Genomic DNA, 26654 nt, shown 5'->3' on the forward strand with positions numbered 1-26654 from the left:
TGAACTCCACCAACAATGCATTAATGTCCTAGTGTTCCCACATCCCCTCCAATATTTATCATCATCTTTTCCTGTCATCTTAGCTAATCTGAGAGATATGTAGTGAGAGGTGTAGGAAATCTGTTAAGATTTCCTTTTCTACTCACAATTCATTTTCTGTTCATTCAATTGACTTTTTGAACCAATGTGGATTTTTTTTTTTACATTTACCACTCTTGAATTTGATTTTGTTAGATTTTTTTCCCCTTTGTTTCAGCATCTAGATGATTTCTATTTTTAAAAAAATCTTCATTTGTAAGATTTATAAGCTCTTAAAGTATGTGCTCTTAAAATTCCATATGGGTTTTTTCTTTTCTCATATTTTAACATTTGGCTACAAGATTTCCTAGAGAGCTGTCCAAGTGATAGAAATTTCTGAAATTCTTTTTCTGATTCTGGACCCTTCTCAGTATCATTAGTTACCATTTGCTTTTGTGTGACTAATTATTCATGCTAGGGATTAAATTGTTTCTCAATTAATCTGTTTCTCCTTTATAAGATAAAATCTCTGCAAGATTTGGACATTATGTGTCAGGGAAGGCGTGATTATCTCCTTTTTAGTATTTTCATCTCCCCTCTTGAGAAGTCAGGGGGGGCGTGATCACCTCTTTTTTGGGGTTCTCACCTCCCTAAAAAGTCAGGGATAGCGAGACCACCTGTGGTCTAAAACAAAAGAAAGCGGGAGATGTAAAGGGCTAGAACTGAGCAATGCACTTGGATAATGAAGCATGTGAGACTAATTGCCAATTGGACGGTTCTCTATTAACTTGTTTGAAGATTGATCCTCCCCAGCTGTTCTGTGCTGACTTGATTGGTGGGACAAAGAGGGGGAAGTGACTTGTGTGGGAGGAGTAGGAGAAACTTGGGTGGTGGAACTCACTCTCTCTCGCACTTGTGACCTGGCGTTGGAGGGGACGGTAAAGATCAAGAATAAAGACTTTTAGTGATCCTGACTCCAGCTGATTTCTGGGAAGCTAGAGTTCCAGCAATTATGTTTTTGGACATGTCAGATATTAATGCCTTATCATGAATTAGTTCATGGGATCACTTTCCCTTGAAATAAGAGCAATCCCTATCTTCATGAAGATATTAACTTCCAGGAGGACATAGAGGAAGAGCACAAAGATTGGGATGGAAGGACAGTATTCATAGGAGATGAAAATATTTGGCATGGAACAATATGCAGTTCATAGAAATCAGTGCAGAAAGTCACAAACCATGGAAATTCATGTTCAAAGACAAGACAGAATTAGATATTGCTCAAACAGTGATCCAAAAAAACTTAGGTAGAACTTCCACTAGTTCCTGGCTGGTAAATTCTAAGGTTATAGGATTTGAGGCTTAAAGAAAATTTAGAGATAATTTAGTTCAAATCTCATCACTTTACACATGAGTAAACTGAGTCTCAGAATGAAAAGTCACCTATTCAAGGTTCCACAATTAGTAAGTAGTACAGATGTAATTTTAATGCAAATCACCTGAATCCAAATTCAGTCCTCTTTCCATTGTAACACTTTGCTTCTCTCAGAGGTGAAGGAGTCAGGAGATGAATGGCAGTAAGAAATGGGCTAAATTTTCAATGTGAATGTTTACACTTTGGAAAGGGACAAATGCTATAAGTTATGGCTTGAATTACTTGTTGTTTGTCTATACTTGAAAAAGTGATGTAAGATGGTAATTGTGAAAATTAACTTAATTTAAATTAAAAATTAACATGATGAACTTAAAAGTTCATCATGAATACATGGTTTTATTTGTTTGCTTAGAAAGCTAGTTGTTAAATGTTTAGTAGTGGTGACCTTAAGTTCCTTGCCGATTTAAAGCCCTAAAAGGTTCGTTTAGAAGTAGGAAGCATGTTCTGCTTACCCCCAGTGGGCAGAATCAGGATCAATGAGTAGAAATTGTAAAAAGATATCCTACATAAAACTTGATTGTACATATTTGTTTACTTGTCTCTTCCACTGGATTGTGAATTCCTCAAGGGCAGGGACTGTCTTGCCTCTTACATTCAGCACAGTGCCTGGAATGTTTTGTTTTTGCCTATTGATTGCCTGACTATCCATTATTGGAATAAGCTGCCTCAGGAGGCAGTGGGCTCCTCCTCATTGCAGGTCTTCAAATAGAGGCTGGATTATTTGTTAGGTGTATTTTGTATTTAGTACATGGGACTAGATTGGATGGTTGCTGAGATTCCTTCTGACTCCAAACTTCTTTGCCTCTGTCATTCTGAAAAAGAGAGATGAGAATATGATGTATCAAGGTCTTTCATATCCCTAGCTATAAGGAGGAGGGAAGCAGAAGGGCTAAAACCTTAAGGAGCTTTGCCAAATTAAGACTGCAGGAGTTAGAATGCTGAGACTTCTTTTCCTATAATATCCAATTCAGACAGAATTAGGCTAACAGATTCCAAACAAGTCAATGAAGAGGGGCCAGTCAGGCAAGAAAGAAGGCAATGAAAAGGAGTGGGGAGAAGGCATGTTTGCCTACAGAGCAGAGCAAATATTCTGTTAAGATCCCTGTCACATTATAATTTTTTTCTATCCTTCACAAATTTACCCTATGACACCTAACAGCAAACTTTTTAAAGGACCTAAAAAGGTGTAATATGTAATTTTTCAGGGAATGTACCTAGAGAAAGGAGAAGGTTCATAGTGAAGTGAAATCGCAAAAAATGGGCAGAAGCAAAATAAGATAAAATAAAAAGACCTGAATGTTGTCCCCAGGCAGCCATGTTATGAGCTACCCCTGGTGAATAAAAGGAACCCAGGCTCAAGTCCAGCCAAACTGACTTTCTTGCTATTCCTTATACATATATATATATATATATATATATATATATATAACATTGTAACTCTCATCACTTCACATTTATACAAACTATCTACTATGACTGGAATATCCTCCATCTTCATCTCCTTCTCTTAGAAACCCAGCTACCTTCAAAACTCAGAATCCTACAGTGGGCTTTTCCTGATCCCTACTCCCCATTTGTTATGTTTTACACTAGAAATAATCATATTTATATTATAAATTGGTTGGTTAGTTGGTGGATTGTTGTACTTCATTCTTGAAGAGGACCAAAATGGCATCACTATGTTACAATCAAGTAACAGTGTGTCCAGCTGTGGCTGATCAGACCAATATAAATCAGACAAAATATAAATTTAGGATGGATTCTTTAACTTTGTTTATCTTATGTTTCTTTTGATCTATTTCAATTCTGCTTTGCTCATAGAGCACAGCATCTTCTCTGATGAGGGCACTCCATACTGGCACAGGCTAGTATCTCCCATGTCATACAATCAATTCTAAAGTTTTCAAGAAACCTTGAGAGTGTCCTTATATTGTTTTCTCTGACTTCTTGTGAGCATTTGTCCTGTGTGAGTTCTCTATAAAATAGTTCTTTTGCCAAGCATACATTTGACATTTGAACTATATGCTCACTGTAGTAGAGTCAATGTTTGGCAGTTGAGTTTGAAACAGGACCTCAGTGTTTTATTTCTGTGTGTGTGTGTGTGTATCTGTATATACATGCATATATATATATATATATATTTCAATCAATTAATCAACAAGTAATTATTAAGCCCCTATTATGTGTCAGACATATAGTTAGGTACTGGGGATAAGAATACAAAGAATGACTTGATCCCTACATGCAATGAGCTTATAGTCTTAATTTATTCATATGTACTTATGGGACTATATGTTGTCCTTCCCCTGTTAAAATGTAAACTCACTATAATCCCAATGCTTAGCTTAATATCTGGAACATACTAGATTTTTTAAAATAGTTTTTATTTACCAGATATATGCATAGGTAATTTTACAACATTGACAATTGCCAAACCTTTTGTTCTAATTTTTCCCCTCCTTTCCCCACCCCATGGCAAGTTGACCAATATATGTTAAATATATTAAAGTATAAGTTAAATACAATATATGTATACATGTCCAAACAGTTGTTTTGCTGTACAAAAACAATCGGACTTTGAAATAGTGTACAATTAGCCTGTGAATGAAATCGAAAATGCAGGCGGACAAAATTAGAGTGATTGAGAATTCTATGTAGAGGTTCATAGTCATCTCCCAGAGTTCTTTTGCTGGGTGTAGCTGGTTCAGTTCATTACTGCTCTATTGGAACTGATTTGATTCATCTCATTGTTGAAAATGACCACATCCATCAGAATTGATCATCATATAGTATTGTTGGTGAAATATTCAACGATTTCCTGGTCCTGCTCATTTCACTCAGCATCAGTTCCTGTAAGTCTCTCCAGGCCTTTCTGAAATCATCCTGTTGGTCATTTCTTACAGAACAATAATAGTCCATAATATTCATATACCACAGTTTATTCAGCCATTCTCCAATTGATGGGCATCCATTCAATTTCCAGTTTCTAGCCACTACAAAAAGGGCTGCCACAAATATTTTGGCACATACAGGTCCCTTTCCCTTCTTTAAGATCTCTTTGGGATATAAGCCCAGTAGTAACATTGCTGGGTCAAAGGGTATGCACGGTTTGCACATACTAGATTCTTAATAAATGCTCATAAATTAATTTATTGAAATAACCAATCTCAGGTTAGACTTACAAAAAGAAAGTAGGAAGTAGGAGCAAACATCACACTACCTCACAATAACAATAGGGAAGAAGAAGCTCTAAAATCTATTGCTATCCTTCTGATTGGCTAATTGTTTATTTACGAACTAAATCTAGTCCAATGAGGCATGAGGTTATGTCTGTATGTCAGCAAAACAACTGTTTTTGAAAACTGAAAAAATAAAGTCAAAGCAGATATCAAGTGGAAGGCAGGGGCAGGTTGGAGGAGGGGATGTTGTTCGATTTAATTCAAACTTTTTTTTTTCCAAATAAATTCATTCAAACCAATTCATGTGTATAAAGACAAAATCTCCCAAATGTTGACAGCCATATCTGCAGAATCAACATTAACATATACCCTTCTGCCTTCTCAGAGAGACAGACAAAAATTTACAGTGAGATATATCTAATTAACAATCCAAAAAAAAAAAGAAAAAAGAAAAGAAAAAAAGAATGGGGTAAAAACCAAAATCAGAATCCAAATGTGTCATTGCTCTTTTCTGTGTTTGTGTGTGTGTGTGTGTGTGTGTGTGTTTATGAGTGTGTGTGTGTGTATTTGTGTTCATACTTTTAAGCAAGGCCTCTACACAAAAAGCCTGTAAAATGCTCCATATCATGCAGTGTTAGAGCAGTATAACCTTTGCACACAGCTTCCCCATACCCACACATACCCAGCAGTCCCAGTGAAATTCAATGATGATAATCTGTCTAGTACAAGTCAATTTAGCACAAAAGCCAGGAAGTTTAGATCTAGTTTTGCCCAATTTCTTAAATTGTAAATCATGACTCCATATGCAGTTTTATAATTGAATGTGGGGGTTGTGAAATTTTGATTCATCATTAATAAATGTTTTATTTGTACACCTATTTCGTATATCTATATACCTGGAATCACATAAAAATTTCCCAGGGGTCCCCAGCAGAGATAGTTTAAGAAGCCTTCATTTAGAGAACTAAATTTAGTCAGAAAACCATAGGTTCAAATCCTAACTTATCCTTACTAATTGGGAGATCTTGGACAAATCACTTGAGGACTTCAGTTTCTTCTCCTATAAAATAAAGGGGATTGGAATGAATGATACCCCAAGTCTCTTCCAGGCAGAAATTCTATCATCTTTATGATCCAATGAAGCTTGCTTAAGTTTTCTGTTCCAGGGGTTACCTGAGTTCACATCCTCCATAGTTATTGGATCACTTGTTTTGCTTAACTTTCAAACCAACAGCCAAGGTGTGCTTAACAAAATTCTTCAATTCTCCAAAGTACTACTGCCAGATAATGGTATTTCTCCAGCCACTGCCACCTTGAAAGTTAAATGTGTGGGAGCTGTGGAAAGGTGTTTAGAATGGGAAAGAAAAGGTGGAATGGAGGGAGGGGGGGTAGAGAAACCTTTTAAAATGGAAATCACCCAGGCATTCATTTTAGTGCATACAGAGGGAAAAGAAAGTATTGCATCTGCTTTTGCTGATTACTGCATCATCAAACATGCTCTGGGGCCCTGAAGCATCCACATATATTACTGGGAGTGTACATTCAGACCTGAGGCTGGCTGCTTATAGCCACTAGTCTAACTTAACTATTTTTTTTCCCCAGTAACCCAGAAAGTGAACAAAGAGCTCAAAATAAAAAGTCTAAAGTTACAAGCAATTAGCAAATTCAGAACTTTTGTTTCTGTTTAGCTTTTCCCTCTCAAGGTTAACCAAGGGGTTTTGCCTTGATAGAGACCATTAATGTGGGAAAGTTTATTTGCTAAGCCTAGTCTCTTATATGAAATATAATTTAATTAATGAAATGTAATTAATTTAATTGTACTTTATTTTAATCAAGCAAAAAAACCTAGGAAAACCAACAATTAGCCTCAAAATAGAAAGTTACAAGGAAACACACAGTGAATTTATGTTTCTTTCACTACATATATGAGGTAGACTTCACTAATGTAGGGGATGGAGTACTGGATGTAGCATCAGGATGACCTGGGTTCAAGTTTACCCCTAATATTTATTAGTTGTGTGACCTTGGAAAAATCATCTAACCCCTTTGAACCTATTTCCTCATCTCTAAAATAAAAAGGTTGGACAAAATGGCCTCTAAGTAGGCTCTTCTACCTCTGTATCAGTGATCTTTATATCTATCTATACAGTAATGATAATATTTATATGGATCAACGAAGTTGTACAATGCATAAAGCACTGGACCTGGAGTCACGAGTTCAAATCCAGCTTCAGACACTTACTATCTATGTAACTTAGGTAAGGTACTGAACTCTGTATGCCTCCATTTTCTCATCTATAAAATGACTCTGGTCACTTTGTTATCTCTACCAAGAAAGCCCCACAAGAGATCACTAAAGAATTGGACACAACTTAAAATGACTAAACAACAAATATCTATATACTTTAAAGTATATAATGAGCTTTAAATATAATGTGGTGAGATGGGAAGAACAACACTTCTGGAGTCTGGATACTATAACTTTTTATTTTGCTGATGAGAAAATTAAGGGTCAGATAATACTTAGTTTCTTGTTCATGATTATGCAGCTCACAAATATCAGAGGAAGTAATAAGAACAGGCCTTTTGGAGTCCAAGTGTATTAATCTTCCTTTTATGCTGTCCAACCTCTTCATAATTTCTATATTCCCAATATGATTCAATAGTTTTTATTTTATTGCTCAGTGCAGTCAAATTATCAGCTCAGTCAAATAATTGCCTACTAGTTGCACTGGTTGATATGTATGTATGTGGGTATTGCCAATAACCGCATAAGTGATCCAGTTTGTTCAGAGGTCTGCATTCAGAACTATAACTAGGAATTCGAATGCCATGGGCAACAACAATAACAAAAAAGTTACACCTTCAGATGAGGGGACTAAGAGTGTCCCACTTACCCACTCATTGGATAGGGGAACATGATCTCAGTTATAAAGGTCAAGAAAAGAAAAGAAAAAGATCTTCTAACCATTTGATAACTTGCTATTTAACCTAATTGTTCTTGGAAACCAGACACCAACTTTGATTGTTTCTAAAGTGCTGGAGCACTGAAAGTGTTGTAAGAGTTCTCAAAAGTCAATACCTTGATCCAAGGCAATTCCAATAGACTTGTGATGGAAAGAGCCACCTAACCTAGAGAGAAGATTATGAGGAGTGAATGTGCATCACAACATGGTATTTTCACATGTTTTGTCATTGGCTTTTTGTTCTTTCTCATTTCTTTCCCTTTTTGATCTGATTTTTCTTGAGCAACATGATGTGGAAATAAATTTAGAAGAATCACACATTTAACCTGTATGAGCTACCCAGGGGAGGGACAAAAAAACATTGGAACAAAAGATTTTGCAAGAGTGAATGTTGAAAACTATCTTTGCATGTATTTTGAAAAATGTAAAGCTATTATTATTTTTAAAAGAAAAAAAAGAAAAAGAAAAAGAAATCAAGTCAATACCCTAGAGAAAAATGTAAAAATGTCAGGTTCTCTGTGGTTGTTAGGGCTTTCTTGTTAATCTCTGTTTAAACGCCTATTTTCAAAAGCTACCTGTTCAGATTCTACAGGAGCCCCTCCTGGATAATCCCAATCACTTCCCTGGAACAAAATCTCACTCTCCCCACATTTCTCTCCCACTTTGATTGCACAGATGACACATTCAGATGCCCTTCCCTTAAATGTTGTTTACTTTGATAGCTTATATCTCCAAATCAAACTGGACAAACTAGATTTTACCCCCTTTCTTTTTTTACTCTAAATCAAAGTCTTTATAGACTCGCTGAATGCTTTTATCAGAAATACCAAGTCCTAGCTAAATAATAAAAGTGGCAAAGTTTCTCCAGGCAGACTGCCTCTTCCGCACCTTGATTAGCAGAGCAAAATGTAGACATAAAATGCAATTGCTTTTTTTCCCCCAGATGCTAAAAACGTCAGCCTTGATTTACCCCGACACTCTGAATGACTCACGGTGGACATAAATCCTTCACACCCAACGCCATCATTTTTTGACCCTTTCATTGGTGGAGAAGGGAGAGGATGGCGTTTATCTTCCTGGAGCCAGCACATCCTTCGCAATAACTCGCTCTTCATGTACCTCTGGGTTGAGCTGGGACTGGGGAACAAAAGGCAGAAAGTCAGAAGTTGCTATTTCCTCAAAGACTCGGGCGCTACTGTTGGCAAGCTTTAAAAGGAAGATAGATTGGGGAAAAAGAGGGAGGGAAGGAGGTATTTTTTATTGATCTTCTCACTTGACCTGACTGTGACTTCTGGGCTCTGTTTCATTGGTAATTAGAGTAGGAAAATGTCTGAAATTTCCCGGCAGGAAGCAGACGTGTTACATCTGGGCTGTCACGGAAATAACCTTGACGCTCTTCTGCTCTGTGCTTTCCGGGGGGATGTTTATGGGGGTTGGGGTGCCGTGAAAGGGAACAGATGTAGCATTCTGAAGATTTATAGACAAGGCGGGAAAAAAATCAAAATTGTGTTTTGCCCCAATTCGATGAGGTGGGTTTGTCAATTCCCCATCGTGGCCTCTAGAAATTTGAAGGGTAAGGTACAATAGATCAAATAAGTAATTTAGAGTATCAAGAAGCCCCGGTCTCTGCTCTTTAATAACCGAGAGGACCCATGACCAATCATTTCTCTGCTCTGGCCCCTGCCATCAAACCTTGAAAATGAGTAGTCATGCCTGTCACTATTTTTTAGTGCTTGAATAAAGTTTCTTTTTACATTGAATTTATTTTCCAATCCCAACTCTCCTACTCCATTACCAAATGCAAGCCTCCCTTATATCAAAGGAGTAGCTAAGGAAAACAAATTGATCCAGTCTGATAAAATACTCACCATTCTGTACCCTTAGGCCATCACCTGTCTTTCAAGAGAAGTATTTTTGGTAGACAGCAAGTTATTTGTTAAGCACTTAATATGTGTCAGGAACATACAAAGAAAAGCAAAAACATTCCTTGTCTTCAAGGAGCTTACATTTGAATAAGGAAAACAACATGAAAATAAATAGGTAATGTATATGTGAAAAGAGACACAGAGATAGAGAAAAAAATAGAGACAGAGAGAAGGGACACAGAGACACAGAGACAAAGAGAGGGGAGAACGAGACAGAGACAGTGAGACAGAGAAAGATAAGAGATTCAGAGAAATAGAAAGACAGAGAGAGAGACAGAAAGAGACAGAGATGTAGAGACAGTTAGAAAGAGAAAAAGTCAGAGAGAGACAGAGACAGAAAGAAGAAGTTATTTTAAAATTGTATTAGCAGATAGGAAGGAAGCAGGAATTGGGAATTGTTTCCTGCAGACAATGAACTTTGAGCTGATCCCTGAAGAATTTCAAGGAAATTATAATGTAGAATCGAGGAGAGAGAGATGTTCAGGCATGTTGAGGAGCCAGACAAAAGCACAGAATAGGAAGATTGAGTATTATGTTCAAGAAACTCTAATAAAGTCAATATAGCTTGATCATAAAGTACATAGAGGCTGGAAAGCTAGGAAAGGATCAGGTTACAAACAGTTTTTGTCACAAAGAAGACCTTCTTTTTGATTCTTGAGCTAATAGGGAATCACTTTAGCTCATACAGCAAAGATAATTACATAGTCAGAACATCTTAGCTGATGAGTAGAGAATGGATTGGAATAGGAAAAGACTATTATTGTAATCCAGTTAAGATCAGATAAGAATCTGAACAGGGAATATGGCTAAAAGAGTAGAGAAGAGTTGCATATGAGAAATACCATGAATGTAAAAACAAGAAGACTTGTCATAAAACAATCTTTTTGGCAAGAATATTTTTGGCATTCAAATAATGTGGCCAGTCCAATGGACTTGCTCTCTCTGCATAAGTGTTTGAATGCTTGGCTGTCTGATTTGAGAAAGGAGTTCAATATCTTATCCTGCCAGATGATCTTCAGAATCTTCCTAAGACAATCCAAATGGAAGTGATTAAGTTTTCTGGCATGGTGCTGGTATACTATCCAGGTTTCACAGGCATACAACAATGAGGTCAGCACAATGGTTCTGTAGACTTTCTGTTTAGTATTCAGTTTAATACTCTCACTTTACTCCAGAGCCTCTCAAACACTGAGCTAGCTCTGACAATGTGTGTGTCAACCTCATTTGATTGTGTACATCCTTGGAAAGTATATTGCACGGATGGTATAGGTCTGGCTTGTGGAGCACCTGTGTTTTCTTGATGTTATTTGTTAGGCCAAAATTAGTGCAAGTAGCAGAGAATTGATACACATTTTGTTGAATATGAGTTTCAAAGGCCAAAATGAAGGCAAACAAAAAATAGTGCATCAACAGTCTCTCCACTTTAGTCTTGATTTGTAGCCTTTTCAAATGGAAGAATTTACCATCATACAGTAGCTGATCTTGATGTTATGTTTGAAGGCATTTGATAACATGGCTGAAAACACAATGCTAAAAACATGGGTACTTGTTTTATTTGTTTCATTTCATTAGTGATGGGGAAAACACAAGAACATCATCCTTTATCCAGAATTCTGACAAATATGTCATCATGAAACTGATGTATAACACTGATGATTCTGGGCAACCACATTTTGACATAATTTCCCATAAACCTTTATGATTGACAGTATCAAATATTGTGTTCAAATCTCTGTTTTGCTCCTGGCGTTTTTCCTGGAGTTATTGGACATCAAATACCATAGTGACAGTTCCTTAGCCTTTTCTGAAGCCACACTGGCTCTCAGGTAGTTGACTATCTTCCAGGCAAAGGATCAGCTTAATAAGGAAGACTCTGGCAAGAATTTTGCCAGAAAAGACTAAAAGAGATACACACATACATACTGCTCTCCCGTGATTGTCACAGGACAATCTAACTACTTTAGCTTTATATAGATGGACAGTGGAAGTGTTCTTGAACTACTAGAGGACAACCTCTTGTCACATTACACAACAAATTTCAGTCATTGTGTAAGCAATGGATCTTCTCTTACCTTTTAAATCAAAACTAAAATAGAATTAGCACCAGTTACTTTGTCATATGAAAGGAGCCTGATGGCATTCAAAATCTCTTCTACAATTGGAACTTCAGTTTGGGAGAGAATGACTTCAAACCAAGGTAAAAGGTCAGTGGCTTCAGCATTGATTGATGATGGTCTAGTGCAAACACTATGGAAGTTTTTAGCCCATCTCTCTAGGACCATGTCCTTATCACTAATCAATGTGGCTTCATCAGCACAGAATAGTTGAGATACACCATACTGTTGCATAATAGGGCCTGTCATTCATTCCTTTTGTCCCATAAATAGTCTTCAGGACATCATAAAAGCACTTTGTGTTATTATCAGCATAAAATTGAATTTCATCTTTTTTCTTACTGAACCAAGAGTACTGCATCTCTCTAAATTTCACTTATACTTTACTTTTGATGGAGTTAAATGCTACCTTCTTAAAGATGGATGAGCTATCTTGCTGGTAAACCTTGTGGAGTTCTCATATTTCATTTAACAGCTTCTGAATTTCCCCTTTATTTTCATCAGTCTTGAGGTTTGTGAGTAGTCTGACCCAGATGAACAAGTATATTGCTGTCCAACAAATCTCTGAAAGCTTCCCACTCTTCTTCTGCTACACTGTTGCTAACTGTGCTTTGGCTCAACATCCCTTCCAAGTTTGTAACAAACTGTTCCTAATCAGAGAAATGCTCTCATCTGTTGACTTTAATTTTTTCTGGTAGTCATTTTGCCTTGAAGTGGACACTTTTGTTGAATGGAAGTATTTAGCTTGGAGAGAATAAGTCTATGATCAGTCCAGCACTCTGTACTACACATTGCCTTTGTCTCTTGTCTGTTTTTTTCTTACAATCAGTCTATTAAATATGAGTGTTTACTTCAAAAGTGAATCTATGAGATTTTATTGAGTTTAGATAAACAGAAGACAGTGTTGGTGATGAGAAGGTCAAGACATGTACAAATCTGCAATAGAATAGTCACTTTCTATTGACTATTGTCACTGTTTGTAACATTCCTCCCAAGGACTCCGTGCTATGTGTGGTATTGAGCCCATTCTAGCATTAAAATCACCCAGAATTATAATCATGTCCTCTTTTGTTACACTGATATTAAGCGTCTTCACATCTTCATAAAATTTTTCTTTGACCTCATAGGGTTTATCATGTTGGGAGCATAGGCAATGCTGGTGGTGGTATGGCATTTTCCTGAAAGGGGAAATCACATTATCATGAGATTGTCATTCACTCTTTTTTCTAGTCACTGGAACATGCTTATTAGATTAGTTTTTTGGGGGGAGTTGACAAATTTATTTATTTTTAATTAACATTGCTTTATGAATCATGTTGGGAGGGAATAATAAGAGCAAAAAGGAAAAATCATGGGCGAGATTTAAAAAAACAGAAAAAAAGTGAACATAGCATGGTTGATTTACAGTCAGTCTTCTTAGTTCTTTTTCTGGATACAGATGACATTCTCTATTCAAAGACTATTGGGATTGCTTTGGATCCCTGAACCACTGAGAAGAACTAAGTTTGTCATAATTGATCATCACACAATTTTCCTGTTCCTGTGTACAATGTATTCCTGGTTCTGCTTGTTTCATTCAAGCATCAGTTCATGTAAATCTTTCCAGGCTTTTCTAAAATCAGCTTCTTCATTATTTTTATAGAACAATAATATTCCATTTACCTTCATATACCACAACTTATTCAGCCATTTTTCAATTAATGAGCATCTACTCATTTTCAATTCTTTGCAGTCATAAAAAGAGCTGCTACAAACGTTTTTGCACATGTGGGTCCTTTTCCCTCCTTTATGAGATTTCCTTGGGATACAGGCTCAGTAATGGCACTGCTGGGTCAAAGGGTATGCACAGTTTGATGGCCCTTTGGTCATAATTCCAAATTGTTCTCCAGAATGGTTGGATCATTTCACAATTCCACCAACAATATCTCAGTGTCCCAGTTTTCCCATATCCTCTCTAGGATTTATCATTAACTAGATTAGGTTTTTTGGGTTGGTTTTTTGTTTATTTGTTCTTTGCTGAGGCAATTGGGGTTAAGTGACTTGCTCAGGATCACAAAGCTAGGAAATGTTAAGTGGCTGAGATCAAATTTGAACTCAGGTCCTCCTGACTACAGGGCTGGTGCTCTATCCACTGTGCCACCTAGCTGCCCCAACTAGATTAATTTTGATTGCAAAACCTACAGTAGCTTCACAGTGCTCCTTTTCACTATAACCACTACAGAAAAACATGTATCCAACTACTACTTCTGTAAGCTGGCCTTCACTTGCTTTTACTTAGAGCAGCTATATGGATGTGAAACCTGTTGAGCTGTCTGGCAATAAAAGCTGTTTTGTGTTTTCCATAAGTGTACTTCTCTTCTATGTACATGAGAAATATCTATGTACATGAAGAGCTTTTGGGGGTACATTTTTGGATGTGTGTTTGACTGCAGGGTGGGATCCTCACCTGCTATAATAATCTGGCCAGGATTTGGTAAGCAGACAATTTTTATGGCACATTTTCTAGGGCATTGTTCACATCAGTAGGTAAACAATGTAGTTCTTAAAAGGCTTCTCAGATATCCAGGGGACTACTGAATCTGAGTTCTTCCATTGAGATGGCCTGGGTCATCTGTGTGCAGGGTTATGACTACAGCTTTCACTGTTTCTGCAACTGCTGCTTCATCACTTGTCTTTGAGATAGGTAAAGGACTTTGAGATAGGTAAAAATGGTAAAAGAATCTGGGTGATGTCTTTTGATTCATGCATAAATTGGATTAAAGTGAGACAGAGTTGCATGAAATTGTTGGCCTCCCTCTCTCTTCTAGAGTCATCACAGTCCAGGGTCAGAACAGAGTCAAAAAACCTAGTGATGGCTAGAGATGCAGTGGACTTTGGTCCCTGTGAAGTCTGACCAAGCTTTAAACATTGCCTAGTGCCTGCTTCAGCTGCCTTCAAGGCTCTTGGAACAAATTGTGTTCATCTGCTCATTTCACTGGGGGAAATTTTAACATGCTCTCAACTCACTGACAGGTTTCACAGTCCTTGGGGCTTCAGGCTGGTTTAGTTCATCTGCCAAAATAATTTACCAGGGTGTGGCCATTGTGCATGCTACAGCTTCCTGGAGTCACATGTGAGAGTTAGGTGGATCAAGTGGATATCAAAGGTGGAAAGCTGCCTCGTAAAGGGCTTGGCAGCCCTCACCCCAGAGGTATTAGTCTTTCCTGAACACACTCTACATCCCACAATGGAAAAATTAATTTTGGAGTTACAGGACCTAAGTTCTAATCTTATTTCTTCCATTAGTCCCTATATGATTTTATTTTTATAATAATATCTTTTTACTTTTCAAAATACATCCAAAGGTAGTTTTCAACATTTACCCTTGCAAAACCTTGTGTTCCAAATTTCTCCCTCCCTTCCCATCTATCCCCTCCCCTAGACAGCAAGTAATCCAATAAGTCACTACATGACCTTGGCCAACTCATTTATATGTTTCCTTATATGTTAAAGGTAGATGACCACTTAGATCCTTCCCAATTCCAAATCTATGATGCTATGATCTTAATAGCCTACAAAATATGGAATGGCACTGAAAGTCTTTTTCCATTTAGTAAGGGGGAATTATATCCATTTGCCCTTCTCAGATCTGGCACATCCATAGGCTCTCACAGATAATCTACTCTCTAAAGTAAAATAAGTTCCAACGCCTTCTTTTATTCCCTGGCATTTGCCTTTTATTTGCAGACTGATCATTTTTCTGAAAGAAGTAACAAAGGACAGTTCTTCTGGAAAGTTTGCTACCTGTACTACTAGTTAGAACAAAAGCCAAAGTTTTCTACCACAAAGTAAGGAGAAGCCCTTGCTGTGATTCACACAGGATATATGATGTTTGTCCTTCTTCTATGTGCAAATGACTGATACCTCACAGATTCGTTTATTCATTCATTCATTTATTTAGATTTTTTTTGGATTAGGTGAAAGAGTCCATTCTTTGCCTCAGTTGTCACCTAGCCTTACTCACTGAATGGGTGTAGTCTCAGTCACACTGAGACGTGTTGAAGACCTTAGCTTAAAATGGGCAAGTTTAAAAAACAAGTATAATATATGCTATATACAGATTTAGATATAGATATGTACTATAATAGTATGTCCCATTTCATCTGGGGTCATCTTAAGTCTGGTCACTGGACACAGGTGGCTCTGGAGGGGAAAGGGAGGTGATCTTGCACAATCCTCTCTCATTGAAATCCAACTCACTTGCATGTCCTGGCATCAGCTCCCTCATGATCCCCTTTGAGAACGAAGGACAGACAACAACGACTCATGCCTATGTTAGATTGTAAGCTACTCATTGGACTGTGAATCCCTCAAGGGAAAAGTCTGTCTTTTATCTTTCACTATTCGCCAGCATTTTAGCAGGGAATAGCTTAACATATAAGTGCTAGGCTAGTATTTCAGAGAAGACAAAGAGATTTAAGAAATATTTATCCACAATAGAACCAAAATGGCAGCAAAATGGTAAGAACTTACCCTCAAAAGGGTAAGAAAGAGAGAAGGGAGAGAAAGAACCACAAGAGAACAAGAAGAAACGATTTCCTGGCAAAACAACAACAACAACACCAACAAGAATGTTGGCAGGAAAAGTCTGAGGCACTGGGCTGAAAAAGAAGTGCAGTCTAGTGCAGACTGTACCAGTGCAGACCAAGCCACAGAAAACAAAGCTGGCCAAGGGGCAACAGAATCAGTGGCCCAAACTTCTAGAGTGCTCTTTTACAGAAAGTAAAGGGGTCAGACAACTGATCAGAAGGAGATTATAAGAGTTTCCCCTGCAGCAATAGCTACTGGCTGTAGGCATTTTCAGGAGACCAAAGTCCCTGGTTTCCATTTCAGATAAGAGGGGACATCTGTAGAATGCATCACCTAGGGGAAGGCAGAGAACAAGAACATTTGTGAGATAGTGGCTGGGGACCCTACCCTTAGCTTAAAAGTGGAAGTTTGGGCCTTGGGGACAGACCTCAGTAAATAACAGTAAAAATGACTCTACCCTTAGCTTAAAAGTGGAGGTTTGAACCTTGGGTACAGAACTCAGTAAATAACAGTAACAATAACCAGAAGCCTGAGGCATCACTAAATTACAATTAAATTCAGGTAAAGTAAAATGTATAATCTTAGTTCTTACAAACATAGGAAGTAACATCCATCCCACCCACACTGGAAAGGTGGGAGACAACAGGTACAATATGTAGCATACATTGTCAATAGATTATTTTAACTGTTCTTTTTTGTTACAAGAGTGAGTTCAGAAAGAGTGAGGGTGAAGAAGTAGATTCAGAAATGACTAATGGCACCTGAAAATAACATGGAAGAAAAACAAGAAGTGATTAAGAGTTCATACCCCACTCCTGAAGAAGTGTGATTACTTTATAATAAAAGAAGGGATACTGTCTTCTAAAATGTGTATCAAAGATGTGAAAGAGATCTCTTCCTTACTCCTCAGTGCCTAATCAAACATGTAAGTAATATGCACCTTGAATGCTTAATAAATACTAAATATTTAGAATAATAACTAAGTACTCATATATAGTCAGTACTTAGTAAATGCTTGTTGACTGACTGCTTCACAAGAATAGGATAAATTGTATTGCAGGAAAGAATCAGAAAGGATTTGCTAAAATTATAAAATATGATACTCAAAAACTAGATGGATGGTGATGACATCATTCTTAAGCAGTGAATATGTGACTAAAAAAATGGCATCCAAAATCTGGATTTAGATTTCTGAACCAGAGCTAAAATAAAGGAATGATATGTTCTTTGCTAGGGACTCAGTGCTCTTAACAAGAAGAGGTAAAAGTATAATCATTTAGAGTCTTTCAAACCTCATCAGAAGGACCTTAGACTGAAATGGAAAAGATGCTGAGAAAACTACTTGTACTTTTACTTATACTTATCCACCAAGCTAGAAAACCTAGAAAGTAGCTATTTCATTCCAAGGAGAATAGCAGTAGAGACATGAAGAAATGCAGGAGAAAAAAATTCAAGAAATCAGCCAGCAATAAAAGCCTCTGTCAGTGATAGCTATAAACAAATCTGAAAACTCAAACTTGAGATCCTTATGCACAGAGGAACATTTGATCTTTGAGATATTGTTGTGACTTGGTGAAATGGGATCTATGACTGGAACCCTATCCTCCACCTGTTCTTGATTCTTGTGGAATCTGTGTAAACATACTAAACTGAGGAAGTTGTAAATCCTTTTCTTTCAAGTTAGTAAGACCTACAATTCACTTAATTGACGCTGACATCCTTATCTGCCCTGATTGTATACATACATGTATATGTATGTGTTTATGCATGTGTACATGTATACATATATATTTCTATTGTGGTTCTGCATAAAATTTATGTACATATATTTGCAAATATACATGTGTATATTTATTGCTGTTTGGTCATTTAAATTTTGTCCTTTTTTGTGACCTCATTTGGAGTTTTCTAGGCAAAGATATTGAAGTGGTTTGCCATTTCCTTCTTCTGCTCATTTTACAGATGAGGAAACCGAGGTAAACAGAATTAAGTGACTTCTCCACAATCATATAGGTAGGAAGTATTTGAGGACAGAGTTGAACACAGGAAGATGACAATCTTTCCTGATCCAATAATCTATCCACTGTGCTGCTTAGTTATCCATATTTGTATGTCATTGTGTGTTTATTTAAATGTATGTATATATATATATATATGTATATATATACACACATATATATATATATATACACATACATATGTATCCTTCCTTCAAGGTGCATTATTGTATAAAGACACTATCAGCTATTTGTATTGAGTTGTTAGAAATAGTTATCTGTCTGATATGAAGACTGGACATTAATTTTCTCGTGGATAATTCCCAGACCCATGCCTCCTCAAATAAAGAGTTAACCAGACAGCAGTGTGTTAGCAAATCTTCAATAATCAGCCTTGGGGAGGTAGAGATTTAATCTTCACTTTCTAAAGTCTAGACAATCAACAAATTAATAAATCAGTTTTAGAATTGTAGCATTTGACAATCAGCTCTAGAGGATAAGAGCTGGCTCCAGCATATTCCTATGGACAAGACTGATCTTCCATGTCTATAAAAAGTTATGACTCTTATACAGCAATGGAATTCAGTTCTGTAAAATATTTTAATAATTAATTTTATAATTATAACATTTTTTGACAGTACATATGCATAGGTATTTTTTTTTTTTACAACATTATCCCTTGTACTCCCTTCTGTTCCGAATTTTTCCCCTCCTTCCCTCCACCCCTGCCCCTAGATGGCAGGCATTCCCATACATGTTAAATATCTTATAGTACATCCTAGGTACAATTTATATGTGCAGAACCGAATTTTGTTGTTGTTGCAAAGGAAGAATTGGATTCAGAAGTTAAAATTATCTGGGAAGAAAAACAAAAAAATGCTCACAGTTTACATTCGTTTCCCAGTGTTCCTTTTCTGGGTGTAGCTGATTCCGTCCATCATTGATCAGTTGGAATTGGATTAGCTCTTCTCTATGTTGAAGATATCCACTTCCATCAGAATACATCCTCATACAGTATCATAATTGAAGTGTATAATGATCTCCTAGTTCTGCTCGTTTCACTCAGCATCAGTTGATGTAAGTCTCTCCAAGTCTCTCTGTATTTATCCTGTTGGTCATTTCTTACAGAGCAATAATATTCCATAACCTTCATATATCATAATTTACCCAACCATTCTCCAGTTGATGGATATCCATTCATCTTCCAGTTTCTTGCTACTACAAAAAGGGCTGCCACAAACATTTTGGCACATACAGGTCCCTTTCCCTTCTTTAGTATTTCCTTGGGATATAAGCCCAGTAGTAGCACTGCTGGGTCAAAGGGTATGTACAGTTTGATAACTTTTTGGGCATAATTCCAGATTGCTCTCCAGAATGGTTGGATTCTTTCACAACTCCACCAACAATACATCAGTGTCCCAGTTTTCCCACAGCCCCTCCAACATTCATCATTATTTGTTCCTGTCATCTTAGCCAATCTGACAGGTGTGTAATGATATCTCAGAGTTGTCTTAATTTGCATTTCTCTGATCAATAGTGATTTGGAACACTCTTTCATATGAGTAGAAATAGTTTTAATTTAATCATCTGAAAATTGTCTGTTCATATTCATTTATCAATTGGAGAATGGCTTGATTTCTTACAAATTAAAATCAATTCTCTGTATATTTTGGAGATGAGGCCTTTATCAGAACCTTTAACTATAAAAATGTTTTCCCAATTTGTTACTTCCCTTCTAATCTTGTTTGCATTAGTTTTGTTTATGCAAAAGCTTTTTAATTTGATGTAATCAAAATAAAATAATTTTTTAAAAAATCCCAGTGTTCCATTTATTGAAATAGCAGGAGTGACAAGAACCTGGTATAGCTAAGATGTGCCAAATTTCAGAGGGCTCTTGAAAAACCACTACCTACAGGTTTCAACTATATAATCACACGTGAGATCTCTCTCAAGTGACTGACTTCAGGTCTTACCCAAAATTTATTTTCCTTTGCTTTGGTTTCTTCATCCTACCCCCGAGTGGCTCAACTTAGATTTTATGGCTTTGCAAATATGCCTTCATATGTGCCTTCATAATAGACCTATTGTTTTCACTAGCCTATGATTTTTTTGTGTGAAATCTCCTTAAGAAACAATACTAATGAAATAGACTGGGACAAATGTCAGCTAGATAGTGACAGAGATGAGTAGATGTGGCACTGGTTAAACAGCCAAATGCAGAAGAATTATTAATTGTTCAATGTTAAGTAGGGAAAGGGTTGAGTGGTATATTTTTAAAGTTTGTGCTGCTTAATATTTTTATTAGTGACGTTGATTTAGAAATGTCATGCTTATCAAATTTTCAGATGACACAAAGGCAGAGAGGATAATTAAAATTTTGTTTGACAGCTCTCAAAAGATCTTACTAAGCTGGAACACTGGAAATTTGCTAACCTGACAATGTAAAGTCCTGTGCTTGAGTTCAAAAAATCAATCTCAGAGATACAAAAAAGAGAAAGCATGACTAAACAGCAGTTCATCACAAAAAGATCTGAGGATTATTGGATTTTAATATCAATACAAATCAACAGCCCTGTGACAGCCCAAAAGTCAATGCTATCCCAGCCTACATTAAAAACAAACAATGTCCAGAAATAGGAAGGTGATTTTACTATGGACTCTGCTCTAGTGAAATTGCCTCTGGAAAATTGTATTTTTTGGGTCCCATATTAAGTGAAAGACATTGATAAATTGGAGACAATCTAGGGAGGGGTGATGTGGATAGTGAAAGGAAGGAAACAAGCATTTATTAAATGTCTACAGTATGCTAGACATAATATAAAGTGTTTTTTTGCAAATATCTCATTTGATCCTCACAGTAACCTTCCTCATCCCAAACTTGTGAGATAGGTATTGTTATTATTCTCATTTTACAGATGAAGAAACTGAGGCTAACGGAAATTAAGTGGCTTGCACAGTTAGTCTCTGAGGAGATCTGAACTCAGGTCTTCCTAACTTTATCTACAGAAGTACATAGCTGCCATATAACACTTACCTTGTAACTATGCTGAGTAAGATTGGTAGAAAGAACTAGAGATTTTTAGCCTGAAGAAAGGGGAAACATGATATTATCAATAATTTGAAGAACTAATATCTGTAAGAGGAATTAGGCTTACTCTGCCTAAATTTAGAGGAGGAAGTTTTCAAGGGTAATTTTTAGACTCATTGAAAGGAAACACTTCTTAATAATGCTGAACTTTAGGAGGTAATGGATCCCCACTGTTTTTTATCTTTTGTACAAAATCTAGAAGACCACTTTTTCAGATAATGTGTAGTCAATTCTTGATCAAGAATGGGTGTGATTAAATGGGCTTTCAGATCTCTTCTATTTCTGAGATTCCATTTTTAAAAAAAAAGATTTTTCTGTTCTTGACTGAATCAGCAGGACACAGTACTGTATTATTTATGCTATAGTAGAAATTTCTTTTGAATGTCTGTTGGAAGAGATTGATTGCTATTGATGTCCCTTTCATATCTAAATTCCTATTGTAGTGAGAGTAAACAGCCAAGGCCACAAAGACAATATACTAAGGGAAGCAGAAAGAAGCATCGCATCACCAGAGCTGAGATGTTGTGAGATTTGTTTAAAAATGTATACAAAACTGTATTTTAACTCTGCTGCATACCTGTAATTCACTTAGTATTTGAATTCTACAAATTTGCACAAAGATGACCTTGGCAATGCTCCATCAGGGTTAAATCATAGAACAAATGCAGCTTAAATACATTTTCTTCTCTAACCCAATCATAGGGCAAGGTCTCTAGGATTTAATCTCACATTTGCAGCACTATCTCTGTTTCTTTGCCTCTAGCACTAATGGCTAATGTTACCTTTATTACTTCCCCTTATTCAAACTTGTGCCTAAAGATCCTACAACTTGCCCAAATAAAATGCTTCATTTACTCTTACCTAAATCCCCTATTCCTTGTGGTTTTATCAAAAAGGCCCTTTGGTCTACCTCCCAATGTCAAATATTTACAGCTCCCCTCTCTTTGCATAGGCCTTAATGACCACCTGCCTCCTTCCCCCTTCATTCCTCATCTCTTCTGCATTCCAATAAAGGCTAAAAAAATTTCATCTCATTTTCAGCCTGATGCAGAAATAGGGAGGGGTATCAAGAGGAGAGGAGAGAGCATTGGCTCTCTCCTCTCCTCTTGATACCCCTCCCTATTTTCCCTCAAAATATTTTCTCTTTCTGTTTTTCTAGACACCTTTCTTACTAGTGAATTATTTTTTCCTTCAATGGCTGGACATACCTGCTCTGGACTAAAAACTCATTACTCCACACATTCTTTGGTGAATAAAGAATAACCAAGTCTGTACTTAAACATTTATATGCTATCATATACTATTGGGAGTCTGAAAACAGTCATTTTAGAAGTTTTACACATCATTTTCTTCTATCAGATTCACAAATTCTAAAATGTGGCACTTCAGCTTGCTGCCCTCAAAATCATCTGGTTAAAGGTGTGACTTCAGAAAGCAATATTTCTCATTTCAGTTGCATAATCACTAAAAGCCACATGCTAATTATCAATAAATGGTTATTCTATAGGCATTTGTTATTGGCAAAAAGATGCTGAATGCTGAATCATACTTTTGGGGGTTTTGCTTATTATTCTGAGAGAGGCAACTAGGTAATACAGTGGATAGGGCACCAGGCCTGGGATTAGGAAAATCCATCTGCTTGAATTCAAATCTGACCTCAGACACTTACCAGCTGAGTGATCTTGGGCATGTCACTTAACTCTATAAAGTTTTCTCATCTATAAAGTGAACTGAAGAATGAAAAAGCAAATCATTCCATCATTTTTGCCAAAAACCCAATGGGGTCACAAAACAGGAAAAAAAAAAAGGCTCAATAACATTATTTTGAGCCTGGTCTCCCTAGTTCACCCAGATTGAAAGTATAACAGTAACTCACAGGCCCAATATTGAGCAGTATGGAAGATTCAAACTGTTCCATTTTTCTTAACAGAATTAGTTCACCATATATATATATATATATATATATATATATATATATATATATATATATATATATACACACACACACACACACACACACACACACACACACACACACATATATATATATATATATATATATATATATATATATATATATATATATATATAGCAATTGAGGTTAAGTGACTTGCCCAGTCACACAACTGGGAAGTATTAAGTGTCTGAGACCAGATTTGAACTCAGATCCTCCTGACTTTAGGGCTGTTGCTTTATTCACTGCACCACTTAGCTGCCTCTTTCTGCTTCCTACATTGATATTTGTCTTAATGCAACAACTGATCATCTCTAGGCCAACTCAATCAATCCACCAGCCACAGATGCCTCAATAGCATGGTGCACCAATATGCCCAGGAAGTTTTTACAACCTTAGTAATGGATCACCAAAGCATTTTCCACACAACCATCCTGTGAGAAATAGATACTGAAAGTTTTACCACCCCCATTTAGCAGATGAGAAAGACAAGGTTTAGAGTAATTGGGAAACTTGTTAAGGTCACATGGCTAGTAAACAGCAGTCAGGATTCATGCCCTAGTCTAAAGGTATTCCAAAGCCAGTGTGCTTCCCAATCCACCATACTGAAATAAGGTTTGTCTATAATGAAATATTGCAAAATTGTGTTGATTAAAGCAACATTTTGTAGAATATGACTACTTTTTTTTTTTCCTATAGTGGAGAAAGATGAAGTCAGAGATCATGGGTATTAACTTTCACTATGGTATTCACCCAAAGAAAACAATAACAATAATAATGATAATAACAATTTTCCTTTAAAGGCTATTTGCTAGGACACATACATACACATACACAAATTTCTTTCCCTTTATTACTGAAGGATGAGCTAAGCTCCAGTCCCCCAGTGCAATATTTCTTTTGTAATTGCCTGGAGATGGATCTCCTCCTAATTCTTTTCTCATTTTACTTTCCTACTCTCTAATGTTATTTGCAAAGACTTTTGGTTTCAGATTGCAACTGTGAGTAGGTGAAATCCAAACACCTGTCTCCTTTGCCCAGAAGGCTGCTGGGAAAACTACCTCAGAGAGACCATGGTTGAGGTTAGCAATAGATATCTTTCCTTCCTGCCCTCTCCGAAGGTCTCTGCTACCAATCAAAATGCATCAGAGCCTAAGCCAAGTTCGAAAACCTGCTCTTTACATCCAAGAGGAAGAGAAGAAGAAATTAACATCAGCACTTAAGATGTTATGGAAACCGTGTGCTATGCACTGCTCGCCTGGCCCCTGGCCTTAGAATCTATACATTATTTAATGAGAAGGGAGACATACCGTAAATGAGCCAGAACAATAGCTTAAGGGGGAGGATTTTTTTTTTTTTTAATTTCTCAGACTGTGCCCGTTAGTTTTGTTTCTTATTTAGGATACAGTATTAATCATGCTAATATTTTACAGCCCGGCTTTACACTTTAGTCATTACTTTAATCAAACCCATCAGTGAACGCCGGAGCACGCTACCAGGTGGGAATAGCTGCTACCGCTCGCTGTTAATTACTTTGCATTTTACAGCAATCAGCAGCAAGGGCTGAGATCATAATAAATTCATGACTTATGGGCCTATAAAATCATTACCGTAGGAAAATATGTTTTATTGGGGATTCGACGGGCGGCTGCTCAGAGAGAGATTTCTTGAAGGAAATGACACCCATGAAATTAAACTGATCCTCACAGTCAGCAGAAATGCAAATGTACAAACAGAGCCAGATTTTACAAGAGGAGAGAGAGGGGCCAGGCGGGGCCAGGGAAAGGTTTTGGGGGTGGGACAATAGAAAGCCATGGACAAGGAGGTGGAGCTTCCTAATGGAGGCTTGCTTTGCGTAAGCCTCAGGCAGTAAGGAAAGATCCCTACATTTGGATTCTGAGGAGTTAAATTCAAACTCTCCTCCTGTGACCGCACTAACCTCTCTTGATCTCGTCTTCCTCATCTGCAGAGTGAGGGGGTTAGGACTAAATAGCCTCTGAGTTATATTCTAGCTCTGGGTCTAGAAAGTGGTTGCATAAGGGGAAGGAAGAGGCGTCTGGTACAAAGCTGTAAGGCACCTTTGAGCTCAGAGGATCATACATCGATTAAGAGCTGAAATGGACCTTAGGAAGTCATTTAGTCTAATCTCATTTTGCACATGAGGAACCTGAGACAAAAATGATTGTGATTTTTTTTTTTTTTTGGGGGGGGGGTCCAAGGTCACATAGCTAGTATTTAAACCCCAATCCCTTGCAGGGGTTCTCAAACTATGGCCAGCGGGCCAAATGCCCGCTGAGGGCGTTTATGCGTTGGCTATGTTCTGGCAAATGGACTGAGGGGCGGAGACAGAGTGTGAGGTTTTGTTTTTTACTACAGTCGGGCCCTCCCACAGTCTGAGGGGACAGTGAACTGGCCCCCTATTTTAAAAGTTTGAGGACCACTGCTATCGGGCCCCCATATAACCAATTACCTCCAGACTCCCCCTTTTACAAATGAGAAATCCAAGGCCCGAATGACTTAGCTAAAATCACACAAGTCTTTGATGGAGTACTACCGTGCTATAAGAAATGATGAGCTCAATGATTATAGAAAAACATGGAAAGACTTGCACAAAATACTGAAGAGCAAAATGAGCAAAACCAAGAGAATATTGTAAACAGTAATGGCAATATCGTTTAAAGGAAAACTTTTGAGTGAATAAATTATTTTGACTATTATAAATACCTAAATTAACTGTAAAGGATATATGAAGAAAGACACTATCTGCATCCAGAGGGGGGGGGGGGGAAAGAACTGATAAATAGATGTATGTATAGAATAATTTTACATACATATCTACCTATTTGTATCTAATGGTAGCCATCTCTAGGATGAGTAGGGAGGGAGAGACAGAAGAAAAAGAAATTTACATGATAATTTTGTTGGATATTTGAAAGGAATAGCAAGTTGCAAGTAGTAGATTTGCAGTTTCATGCACAATCATCTTTTTTTATTGTATCATGTTATGGAAATGCTAGTTTTATTCCATAAATTAAAGATTAAGAAAAAAAAAAAAGAATCACACAGATACTAAGTGTCAGGACTATGATATAAAATAAGGTCTCTGACTTTAAATCCAGAGCTCTTTCCTCTGTACCACCTACCTGTCCCACTTTCTGCTCCTTCATATTGACTTCCCCTTTGATCCTTTGCTCAGTCCAAGACTCAATTACAGATTTCCAAGCTCCATGGCACTTCCTGCAAAAGGGCAATGATTTGGAGTTCTTGAGACAGGCTCACCTGCTAATACCCAAAGCAATCCACCCTGAAAGAATTCAGAAAGAAGGGAAAGGAACGAGACACTGATTCTGGGCCATTCTCCAAGTTGTCCTTTAGACAATCCAGGGAAATAGGGAGCAGGAAGCATTTA

The 26654-nt window shown here is 37.1% G+C and overlaps 1 long non-coding RNA gene across 1 annotated transcript; it reads right to left on the reverse strand.

The window, feature by feature from the left end:
* Positions 1-1682: 1682 nt before the first annotated feature.
* On the reverse strand, positions 1683-26654 carry LOC141540548 (uncharacterized). Its single transcript, XR_012481581.1, has 3 exons — positions 26389-26654; positions 8591-8735; positions 1683-2265 (listed from the first exon to the last, which is right to left on the reverse strand). It is a non-coding gene; the product is annotated as an uncharacterized LOC141540548 (long non-coding RNA).

The sequence above is a fragment of the Sminthopsis crassicaudata genome, chromosome 4 (assembly GCF_048593235.1).
Source record: "Sminthopsis crassicaudata isolate SCR6 chromosome 4, ASM4859323v1, whole genome shotgun sequence".
NCBI lineage: Eukaryota > Metazoa > Chordata > Mammalia > Dasyuromorphia > Dasyuridae > Sminthopsis > Sminthopsis crassicaudata.